We start from the raw sequence: 12782 nt of genomic DNA, 5'->3' as shown, positions 1-12782 counted from the left end.
AGCAAATATTCTATTCAAATAAGAAGAAATTAAAACCTAAAACAATTAAATTGTCTGTTAATAGAAAAAAAGGCACATTTTGGCCTTTTTTTTCAACAATTAAAATATAAATCAATATGAAACTGATTAAATGAACTAAATAAAATAAGATGTACATAATTAAAATGGGAAAACATTTATTAAATAGTCCATTATTTATACATTTTGATTAACAATTATTTGTAACCTATGTGAACAAGCAAAATACTATTAAAATAAGAATACATTAAAACCTAAAACAATTAAATTGTCTGTTAATTGTAAAAAAGGTACATTTTGGACATGCAAACTTTTAATCTTTATGAAGCCGATTAAATAACTAAATAAAATATGAAGTAAATAATTAAAATGTGACTTAATGTATTAAAATGTGCATTTGTTATTCATTTTGATGAATAGTTACACATAACCTACACATAATCAAGCAAAACAGACAATTAAAAATGCAATCAATAGGAAGCCAATTCAATTAAATTAAAGATGATGTAAATAATTAAAATGTGAATTTTTTTATTAAATTGTCCATTATTTATGAATTTGGATACATAATCATAATTAACCTATATTAGCAAGCAAATAGACAATTAAAATATGAATTAATTAAAATCTCAAACAAATAAATTATCTGTTTGTACACATTTTTTTTAATTATGTTCAAACTAAATGAAATACGCAGCAAATAATTAAAATGTGAAATAATGTAGTAAATTGTCCATTACTTATTAACTTTGATGAATGATTATATTTAACCTGTATCAACAAGCAAGTAAACAATTCAAATATGAATGAATTAAAATCTGAAACAAACAAATTGTCCGTGATGAAACTTAACCATTACAATTTATTTTATATTTATTTGCAAGCAAATCGACTAATTCTGAAACAATTAAACAACTTGTCCGTTAGTTATGAAATAAAACCATGAATAAGGATATTTACCTGGCATATATAAGCAAATACATCTGGTAAATAAAATATGAACTCAAATTTGAAACTATTTATCATACTGTAAATTATTATGAATTGTATTGATAAATCACTATATTAAACTTATTAAAGGCAAATTAAATACATCATTAAAATGTTAAATAATTAAAATGTGAAACAATTGATCACAGTGAAATAATTATACTGAACATACTGTACATGAAATCCAAATACTTTTTTTTTTAAATAACATACAATAATTTTATAAATGATCCATTAATTGATTAAAACATAATGTAATTTACATGTTTTAACTTGAACCAATTTATTCATTTTTAATCCCCAATAGTTCTTACATTTTATAGCATATTTACTGTTTGCCATTATTTAATGAAATGAAAGGCTTTTAATAATATAACGTCTTTAAAAAAAACAAATGCCATTTTAGTAACACTTTAGTATGGGGAACATATTCACCATTAATTAGTTGCTTATTAACATGCAAATTAGTAACATATTGGCTCTTAATTAGTCATTATTAAGTACTTATTAATGCCTTATTCTGCATGGCCTTATTATACAACCAGTAAGCCATTAACTAAGAGTCTTCCCTCAATAACCTCAGAATTATTGCTTATTAGTAACCCTAACTCTAACCCTAATCCTAACCTTAACCCTAACCCTAACGCTAAACCTAACCCCAACCCTAGCCAACTCTTCTTCTTTATGCCTAACCCTAACCCTAACCCTAATCCTAACCCTAATCTTAACCCCAACCCCAACCCTAGTCCTAACCCTAACCAACTCTTTTTCTTTATGCCTAACCCTAACCCTAATCCTAACCCATACTTGCCAACCTTGAGACCTCCGATTTCGGGAGGTGGGGGGCGGGGGGCGTGGTGGGGGGCGTGGTTGGGGGCGTGGTTAAGATATATATATAAGAAATACTTGACTTTCAGTGAATTCTAGCTATATATATATATATATATATATATATATATATATATATATTTATTACATATATATATATATATATATATATATATATATATATATATATTACATATATATATATATATATATATATAAAAAAAAATATATATATATATTTATTACATATATATATATATATATATATATAAAAAAATATATATAAATAAAATAAATACTTGAATTTCAGTGTTCATTTATTTACACATATACACACACATAACACTCATCTACTCATTGTTGAGTTAAGGGTTGAATTGTCCATCCTTGTTCTATTCTCTGTCACTATTTCAGAACACACACATTATACAAATATACATTATAAAATCAATAAGAAAACGGGAGCTCTAATTTGGGAGTCTGAATTAGGATCAGAAGTTCCTATATAAACATTGCGCACTCACGTCGCCTTTTTGTATTGATTACTGCAGCTGTGCACTGGATTCATTCACAAATACAAACTACAACTCACAAACACTTTAGAGTTAGGCTCCACCATCAGAATGTGTACTTAAACTTATAAAGATCACATGGATATTATTCAGTGAGTTGATTCACCAAAACTAACCTGTTATACAGGAGGAAAAAGCACACAAGACGTTTCAATTGTTCACAGACTGGTCGCGCTCATCAGAATGACAAGACACTTCCGGTCTGCAGGTGATAGCATTCAATTGGGAAGAAACGCCCTACTGCCCCCAACTGACCAATGTGAATACTGATAAATGTGTAACGACAGCTCCAAAAAACGAATTCAAACCACAAAATAAACTAAATAAATCAACACAAAAATGTGACACATTATGGGTGGGTCACATATGCATGTACAGTAGATGGCAGTATTGTCCTGTTTAAAAGTGTCACAACATTGCTGTTTACGGCAGACAAACTGCTTTACGGTAGACGAAAACTTGACTGCTGTTGTTGTGTGTTGTTACCGCGCTGGGAGGACGTTAATGAAACTGCCTAACAATAAACCCACATAAGAAACCAAGAACTCGCCCTCGATCATTAGCTGTTTATATTGTGGGAAAGCGGACGTGTGAACAGGCTGTCAACACGTCACTCAGGGCCGCATGGAGCTGGAGGGGGCGTGGCCTCTAGCTCCGCCTGAATTTCGGGAGATTTTCGGGAGAAAATTTGTCCCGGGAGGTTTTCGGGAGAGGCGCTGAATTTCGGGAGTCTCCCGGAAAATCCGGGAGGGTTGGCAAGTATGTCCTAACCCCAACCCTAACGCTAAACCTAACCCCAATCCTATTCCCAACCCCAACCCTAACCCTTATATATTCCCCTAGTGTCCAAATAACTCTAAATTAAGTCTTTGTTACTTCAATAAGCAACTAATTAATGGTGAATATTTTCCTCGTACTAAAGTGTTACCGACATTTTTAATGGCTTAATGGTATTTTCGAACATTACATTTTTAATGCTTTTTTTCCCATGAATTTTTAAGTTTTTTATGATATTGCAGAAAAGGATGCCGGCACTCACTCCAGCGACACAAAACTTTATCATAATTAATGAAGTTATTTTTACGCTTGTATTTACAGGCAGGAGACAAGAGATAAACTCGCTCCGAGGAAAATAATGTTGAACTCAAGCCCACAAAAGCACCCGTAAAGTTATTCTATTGCTCATGAAGACAGTTGTTGCGTAATGAATGAAATAAAAACTAAAAACCAGGTCAGGTCTTCCTGTGAAAGGAACTCTGGGATTGCAACTCGCTCCTTCAACAAAACACAAAGCGCTGTGTGCCTTTCTGCCCCGCCCCCCTCGTTAGAAGTCAACGCCGGTCAAAGCAGACCATAATGGCGGCCTGTGTAAGCACGCCGCGAGTGCACGGTTTAGTGTGTGTTAGCGGCTAATGAGGGAAGCTGTGCCAACAGGCCGCTTGGGTTCTGCCGCGCAGCTGCCCTGACAATGAGCGCGAGTCACCGCGGGGATGGCGGGCGAGGAGGAGAAGTCGGGAGGTCACTAAAGTTGGCGAGCAGGCGGCGAGGAGAGGACGTCACGTGATTGCGTCACTTCAGCTTTTTGTGTGTGGAGTAGGGATGTCCCGATCCGATATTTGGATCGGATCGGCCGCCGATATTTGCCAAAAAATGCGTATCGGCAAGGCATGGGAAAATGCCGATCCAGATCCAGTTTAAAAAAAACTCCGGTCCGTGTTTTCCAACGCACCGATTTAAATAATACATTCCACTTTTCTGCTGCTCCGTAATTTCCGTTCCGCATTTTCCAGCACACCTTCAACACATCCACAGGTCTGTGGATTCTAACGCAGTTGCTTTTAGCTGCTGGCATTACACGACAGGCTCTTCTCACTCTTTCCTGTGTCTCCCTCTCACAGACAGCGAGCGCACCTTCTTACACACGTCACATACTGTCACGTCATACGTCACATACTGTCACGTCATACGTCACATACGTATACGCCCTCCCCGAGCAGAGAGGTAGCAGCATGGCTAACGTTAGCTGTGATGCTAGCGCAGCCACTAAGGTGCGCGCCTGCTCAAACGTCCTCTGCGCACGGCAAATCTATGCCACGCACAAAATCAAATAAAAAAAATAAGCGCATAACAATTTTCAACACACGGACACAACAGAGAAAACCGTTTTCGTCATCATTGTTCAAATATTGTGACGTCTGTCGAGACGCTTATCTCCGTTCGGTGCCACACGTCCACACCATCAAAATGCTGAGGCAAAAATTTCCAGATCAACATCGTCTGAAAAAATGAGTGATCTATTTAGTTGTGATTTCCTTCTCTGCATGAAAGTTTAAAAGTAGCATATATTAATGCAGTATGAAGAAGAATGTTTTAATGTAGACATGCAAGCCTTGAAAGAAAATGTTGAAAATCAAGACTACATTTCCTGCAAATGGGTGCATTTCTACCCTATATTTTAACTTTAGATTTATTCTCATATCAAACTCTTTTGGCTGTCTTTTTGACACTTACATCCGGCGCCCCCCTCCACACCCTGGATTATAAATAATGTAAATAATTCAATGTGATTATCTTGTGTGATGACTGTATTATGATGATAGTATATATCTGATAGTATATATCTGTATCATGAATCAATTTAAGTGGACCCCGTCTTAAACAAGTTGAAAAACTTATTGGGGTGTTACCATTTAGTGGTCAATTGTACGGAATATGTACTTCACTGTGCAACCTACTAATAAAAGTCTCAATCAATCAATCAAAACACATAGAATCATCATACTGCTGTGATTATATGCATCAAGTGTTCATTCAAGGCTAAGGCAAAATATCGAGATATATATCGTGTATCGCAATATGGCCTTAAAATATCGCAATATTAAAAAAAGGCCATATCGCCCAGCCCTAGTTCAATGATGCCATTTCTGTTTGTCATGTATAATTTTGTCTATTTTGTGTTTATCCTTGAATAAACAGGTCAGTTTCTTGTTACCAACCATTGTGTATTATTCAAACTCCCCTAATTCAGCTGGCTAGTTATTATCAAGAGTACTAAAACCCTTTTCAACATGATTCTGACAACTAAGTAGGCTAAATAAATTTAAACTTTAATACATGCTCGGATAGGCCAGTATCGGTCAGTATCGGTATCGGATCGGAAGTGCAAAACCAATATCGGTATCGGATCGGAAGTGCAAAAACCTGGATCGGGACATCCCTAGTGTGGAGTGACTTTCTTTCCTGTTGACAATAGTTAGCATCACGTGGCGTTATACGGCAGGCGCTAAAGTGTGCAGGCCTGGCTAACTATTTTGACTCGGGGGCCAAATTTAGAGAAAAAATGTATCTGGGGGCCGGAATATCTATTTAGGTAACACTAATACAAAACCTCGCAATAATATCTGAATGCTAAAAACGTGATAACAGACCGCCTTAAAAAACAAAATAGAATTTTACAATTTTTGAGACACCCAGAATGTACATGAAAATAAAGAATGTGGGATTTACAATATTAACTATGAAGGATAAAACACTGAATATTGACAACATATGAACGTCACACCCCCTCTCCATCCACATATTTTACAATCAAGCGAAACGCAACAAAAATGCAACAAACACAGCGAAATATGAACACGAAGAGTAAAAAAAAAACAAATTATAGAAAACAATGGGAGCTGCAAAATTTTTTGAAGTTTTAAATGAAATAACATTGCATACAAAGTTTTTTTTTTGCTTTGTGCTATGTGTAAACCAGGGGTCTCAGACACGCTGCCCACACCTTTCTATGGAATTTGAAAACTGGTGCGGGGGGGGGGGTTTGGTGGTAGCAGGGGTGTATAATGTATCCCGGAAGAGATAGGGCTGCATGGGATTCTGGGTGTTTGTTCTGTTGTGTTTATGTTGTGTTAAGGTGCAGATGTTTTGGTTCAAAGTGTGGCGCATTATTAGTAAGAGTGTTAAATTTGTTTTATATGGTCACCGTCAGTGTAACCTGTGTGGCTGTTGACCAAGTATGCCTTGCTGTCACGTACGTGTGCAAGCAGAAGATGTATAATATATAACAAGTGTTAGGCTGGCACGCTGTTAATGCAGATAATAAAGGGCGCCAAATGTTGTAACATCATGGCACGCCCTTATTATAGCTTTAAGGGTGAAAATCGGTGAATATTGATCCCGGGAGTTTTCTGCAAGAGGCACTGAAATCCGGAAGTCTCACGGGAAAATTGGGGGGTTCAGCAAGTAAGCTGCTGAGCCGCATCAGAGTGATCAAAGAGCCGCATGCGGCTCCGGAGCCGCGGGTTGCCGACCCGTGCTCTATGGAAACGCTCCCCACCCACACTGCTTGGTGCCTCGTCTGAGCTGCTGTGACTTAGATGACCATAGTAACTAATTAGATGACCATAGTAACTAATTAGATGACCATAGTAAATAATTAGATGACCATAGTAACTAATTAGATGACCATAGTAACTAATTAGATGACCATAGTAAATAATTAGATGACCATAGTAACTAGTATATCATGCAAAAGCGCAGATTCCAAGCATTGAAAGACTTAGTATAGTTGCAGACTTACGGTCATTAGAAAAGATGAGTGCACATCATAATGGCAGGTACACTTTACATCTTAAAGATATAAAAACAAATATTTGGGAATGTCCGGCGGGCCAGATTGAAAAGCTTAACGGGCCGCCTTAATTTGCCCAGGTCTGCGCTAAAGAGTGCAGGCGAGTTAGTAAGCAGAAAAAAACAACAGCAGACAATTAATAGTCGGAGCACTTAGAAGAAGGGAAGACAGTCATTTTCCACTGCATGGTACCAGCTGGATAGTAACGCCTTAAAACACGAAAATCTAGATTAGACTGAACGCATCAGTCCGAACGAGACCTGCTAACAACAACAATGAAGGAAAACAAGTTCTGTATTTCATTTTTTAACGTATTCTTTAACCAAGAGGAGACTGAGGGCAGCAAGAATGCCGGAGCGCTGCCATACTTGCCAACCTTGAGACCTGAAAATTCTGAAGATTTTTGGGGGGGTTGAGGTGGGCGGGGTTAAGGGGGAAGGAGTATATTTATAGCTAGAATTCACTGAAATTCAAGTATTTCTTAAATAAATATATATATATATATATATATATATATAATATATAATATATTAGGGCTGCAACCACCAACTAATTTTATAATCTATTAATCTGTTGATTATTACTTCAATTAATCGATTAATAATCGGATAAAAGAGACAAACTACATTTCTATCCTTTCCAGTATTTTATTGAAAAAAACCAGCAGACTGGCACCATACTTATTATGATTATTGTTTCTCAGCTGTTTGTACATGTTGCAGTTTATAAATAAAGGTTTATAAAAAAAATAAAAAAAATAAAAATAAATAAAAGTAGTCTATGCGCATGTGCATAGCATAGATCCAACGATGACTAAATTAATCGCCAACTATTTTTATAATCAATTTTAATCTATTTAACCGATTAGTTGTTGCAGCCCTAATATATATATATGTATGTATATATATATAAAAATAAAATAAATACTTGACTTTCAGTGAATTCTAGCTATATATATATATATATATATATATATATATATTATATATTAGGGCTGCAACTAACAAACTAATTTTATAATCGATTAATCTCTTGATTATTACTTCAATTAATCGATTAATAATCGGATAAAAGAGACAAACTACATTTCTATCCTTTCCAGTATTTTATTGAAAAAAACCAGCAGACTGGCACCATACTTATTATGATTATTGTTTCTCAGCTGTTTGTACATGTTGCAGTTTATAAATAAAGGTTTATAAAAAAAATAAAAAAATAAAAATAAATAAAAGTAGTCTATGCGCATGTGCATAGCATAGATCCAACGATGACTAAATTAATCGCCAACTATTTTTATAATCAATTTTAATCTATTTAACCGATTAGTTGTTGCAGCCCTAATATATATATATGTATGTATATATATATAAAAATAAAATAAATACTTGACTTTCAGTGAATTCTAGCTATATATATATATATATATATATATATATATATATATATATATATATATATATATATATATATATATATATATATATATATATATATATATTATATATTAGGGCTGCAACTAACAAACTAATTTTATAATCGATTAATCTCTTGATTATTACTTCAATTAATCGATTAATAATCGGATAAAAGAGACAAACTACATTTCTATCCTTTCCAGTATTTTATTGAAAAAAACCAGCAGACTAGCACCATACTTATTTTGATTACTGTTTCTCAGCTGTTTGTACATGTTGCAGTTTATAAATAAAGGTTTATAAAAAAAATAAAAAAATAAAAATAAATAAAAGTAGTCTCTGTGCATGTGCATAGCATAGATCCAACGATGACTAAATTAATCGCCAACTATTTTTATAATCAATTTTAATCTATTTAACCGATTAGTTGTTGCAGCCCTAATATTTATATATGTATGCATATATATTTAAAAATAAAATAAATACTTGACTTTCAGTGAATTCTAGCTATATATATATATATATATATATATATATATATATATATATATATATATATATACATATAAATCAAATAAATACTTGAATTTCAGTGTTCATTTATTTACACATATACACACATAATACTCCTCTCTACTCATTGTTGTATTTGAAAGTGCAATGCTTTGCAGCCAGTAGCACAGCCTTTGAAGGAGCATAGGTATGGGCAGTGGAATATTCTGGGTTGGAGTCAATGACGAAGTCACGTCTCTTTACTTCATACTTCAGAACCGACCCCCACACTTGCCGTCAGGGTGCGCAATACAACGTAAACCGTTGGCCAACCAAAAAGTAACCACAGAACACTATACGGTATAGTGTTCTGTGGTTACTTTTTGGTTGGCCAAGCGGACGTGACGACAGGCTGTCCTCACTCAGGTCCGCACCGACCTGGAGGGGGCGTGCCTTAAGTCCGGCTGGAAATCGGGAGAAATTCGGGAGAACGGTTGTCCCGCTGTTGCCAAATAGAGACTGCAGAGTACTGTGGCATCCAAAGAGTAAGCTAACGTTAGCACATGTCGTCAAAAAGAGGAGAATGAGGGCAGCGAGAAAACAGAGCACCGCAAACAAAGTGGAGACTGTGGAGTATAATATTGCAACTAGAGATGTCCGATAATGGCTTTTTCGCCGATATTTCGATATTGTCCAACTCTTAATTACCGATTCCGATATCAAGCGATACCGATATATACAGTGGTAGAATTAACACATTATTATGCCTCATTTTGTTGTGATGCCCCGCTGGATGCATTAAACAATGTAACAAGGTTTTCCAAAATAAATCAAGTTATGGAAAAAAATGCCAACATGGCACTGCCATATTTATTATTGAAGTCACAAAGTGCATTCTTTTTTTTAACATGCCTCAAAACAGCAGCTTGGAATTTGGGACATGCTCTCCCTGAGAGAGCATGAGGAGGTTGAGGTGGGCGGGGTTTGGGGAGTGCTCCTGTCATATAGAGGATCTTTGACCAGTGCTTTGTTTTGCAGTAAGTTACTTAAAACAGGAAAGTGCTAATGTCGTAATTAAAGAGGATCTTTGACTATAGGGTATTTTGCAGTAGGTTATCAAAAACAGCAGAGTGCTCCTGTCATATAGATGATCTTTGCCTAGTCATGAAAAAAAAAAAAAAAAAAAGAAGCTGCCTCATAGAGAACATTTGACTAGTGCTTTTTGTGCAGTAGGTCCTTAAAAATAGCATAGCGCTTTGGTCATTGGAGGATCTTTGACTAGCGCTTTTGGCAGCAGAGTCTTAAACAGCAGAATGCGTCTGTTGTATAGATGATCTTTGACAAGCATTTTGTAGTAGGTCCTTAAACAGCAAAATGTTTTTTTGTTTTTTTTCACATCGGAGGATCTTTGACTAGTATTTTTCTGCAATAGGGTCTTAAAAACAGCACAGCGCTCCTGTCATGAGGACAATCTTTATTTAGTGTATTTTTGCAGTAGTTACAAAGAAAATTCCCCAATATTATATAGATGATCTTTGCAAAACATTTTCGCAGTAGGTCTTAAAAACGGCAAAATGCGTTTTTTCATGGAGAGGATCTTTGACAGTAGTGTATTTCTGCAGCAGGATCTTTAAAAAAAGCAGAGCGCTCCTGTTATAAAGATGATCTTTGAGTAGTGCTTTTTTTTGCAGTAGTTCCATAAAAAGAGCAAAGCACTTCTGTTGAATAAAATATTTTTTTACTTGCGTTTTTTGCAGTAGATTCATAAAAACCAGCAGATTGCTCTTCTTGTATGGATCAGGGGTATCCAAACTGATCCAAATTTTTGGACTTTATATATATATATATATATATATATATATATATATATATATATATATATATATATACACACACACACACACACACACACACAGGTAAAAGCCAGTAAATTAGAATATTTTGAAAAACTTGATTTATTTCAGTAATTGCATTCAAAATGTGTAACTTGTACATTATATTTATTCATTGCACACAGACTGATGCATTCAAATGTTTATTTCATTTAATTTTGATGATTTGAAGTGGCAACAAATGAAAATCCAAAATTCCGTGTGTCACAAAATTAGAATATTACTTATTATTATTACCCTCCCTGATAGATAGAGCATGAGGAGGTTGAGGTGGGGTAGGAGGTAAGTGTAAGGGGGTGTATATTGTAGCGTCCCGGAAGAGTTAGTGCTGCAAGGGATTCTGGGTATTTGTTCTGTTGTGTTACGGTGCGGATGTTCTCCCGAAATGTGTTTGTCATTCTTGTTTGGTGTGGGTTCACAGTGTGGCGCATATTTGTAACAGTGTTAAAGTTGTTTATACGGCCACCCTCAGTGTGACCTGTATGGCTATTGACCAAGTATGCATTTGCATTCACTTGTGTGTGTGAAAAGCCGTAGATATTATGTGACTGGGCCGGCACGCAAAGGCAGTGCCTTTAAGGTTTATTGGCGCTCTGTACTTCTCCCTACGTCCGTGTACACAGCGGCGTTTTAAAAAGTCGATAAAACCGATACCGATAATTTTGAAACCGATACCGATAATTTCCGATATTACATTTTAAAGCATTTATTGACCGATAATATCTGCCTTCTTGTTTTTAAATACACTGCTTGTCTATCTGTTTTATCGAGTGCTTTCATGCTTTGATTTCTATTTTTATCTATGTTTCTGTTTTATCTAGTGTTTATCTAAGTGTTTTCATTTCTATTTTAATTTTTTATTATATATTCTAACTTTCTATTTTTAATTTTTTTTTTATACTTTGTAGCACCTTGAGATTTTAACAAATGTAAAGTGCGTTACAAATTTTAAATTTCATTATTATTTTATCTAAATTGACCCTAGTGTGTGAATGTGAGTGTGAATGTTGTCTGTCTATCTGTGTTGGCCCTGCGATGAGGTGGCGACTTGTCCAGGGTGTACCCCGCCTTCCGCCCGATTGTAGCTGAGATAGGCTCCAGCACCGCCCGCGACCCCGAAGGGAATAAGCGGTAGAAAATGGATGGATGGATGGAATATCGGACTGCCGATATTATCGGACATCCCTAATTGCAACTATAGGTTAAGCTAATGTTGGCATGTGTCTTTGTAATTTCATGAGAGATGAGACTGAGGGCAGCGAGAAACTGGGTCCTTGCCGCTAAGCGGAGACTGGGGAGTGTAACGCTGCACCATCCAGAGCTAAGGATAACGTAGTATTGGCATGTGTGTACAAATTCTATCCCAGAAGAGACTGAGGGCAGTGAGAAAATGTGGCGCTGTAGCAACATGGAGATTGTGGAGTATGTTACCGCTAGGCACAGCAACAGGGTAAGCAAACGTTATGTGTCCTCTAATTGAATCTTACTGAAGGCATTGAGAAAACGGAGCGCTGCAGCAAAGTGGAGACTCTGGAGCATGTGATATTTTCATCATTTCTATCCGCGTATTTGCAACTTAGATTGTTTCTACTCCCTGATTTTGCTGCAGTGGAAAAGGCGAGTAGAGTGGAGCCGAGTAGGTACCATGTAGTGGAAAAGGGCGAGTAGAGTGGAGCCGAGTAGGTAACATGTAGTGAAAAAGGCGAGTAGAGTGGAGCCGAGTAGGTACCATGTAGTGAAAAAGGCGAGTAGAGTGGAGCCGAGTAGGTACCATGTAGTGAAAAAGGCGAGTAGAGTGGAGCCGAGTAGGTACCATGTAGTGAAAAAGGCGAGTAGAGTGGAGCCGAGTAGGTACCATGTAGTGAAAAAGGCGAGTAGAGTGGAGCCGAGTAGGTACCATGTAGTGAAAAGGGCGAGTAGAGTGGAGCCGAGTAGGTACCATGTA

At 36.1% G+C, this 12782-nt stretch overlaps 1 protein-coding gene across 10 annotated transcripts in view; it reads right to left on the bottom strand.

Moving 5' to 3' along the window:
• The window catches only part of caska (calcium/calmodulin-dependent serine protein kinase a), a 343590-nt gene that overhangs the window by 59300 nt on the left and 271508 nt on the right, over window positions 1–12782 (bottom strand). The window lies entirely within an intron of this gene.

Source organism: Nerophis lumbriciformis, linkage group LG13 (genome assembly GCF_033978685.3).
Source record: "Nerophis lumbriciformis linkage group LG13, RoL_Nlum_v2.1, whole genome shotgun sequence".
Taxonomy (NCBI): domain Eukaryota; kingdom Metazoa; phylum Chordata; class Actinopteri; order Syngnathiformes; family Syngnathidae; genus Nerophis; species Nerophis lumbriciformis.
Note: the sequence above shows the minus strand (reverse complement) of the source record. Positions and strands in the feature narration are given on the sequence as shown.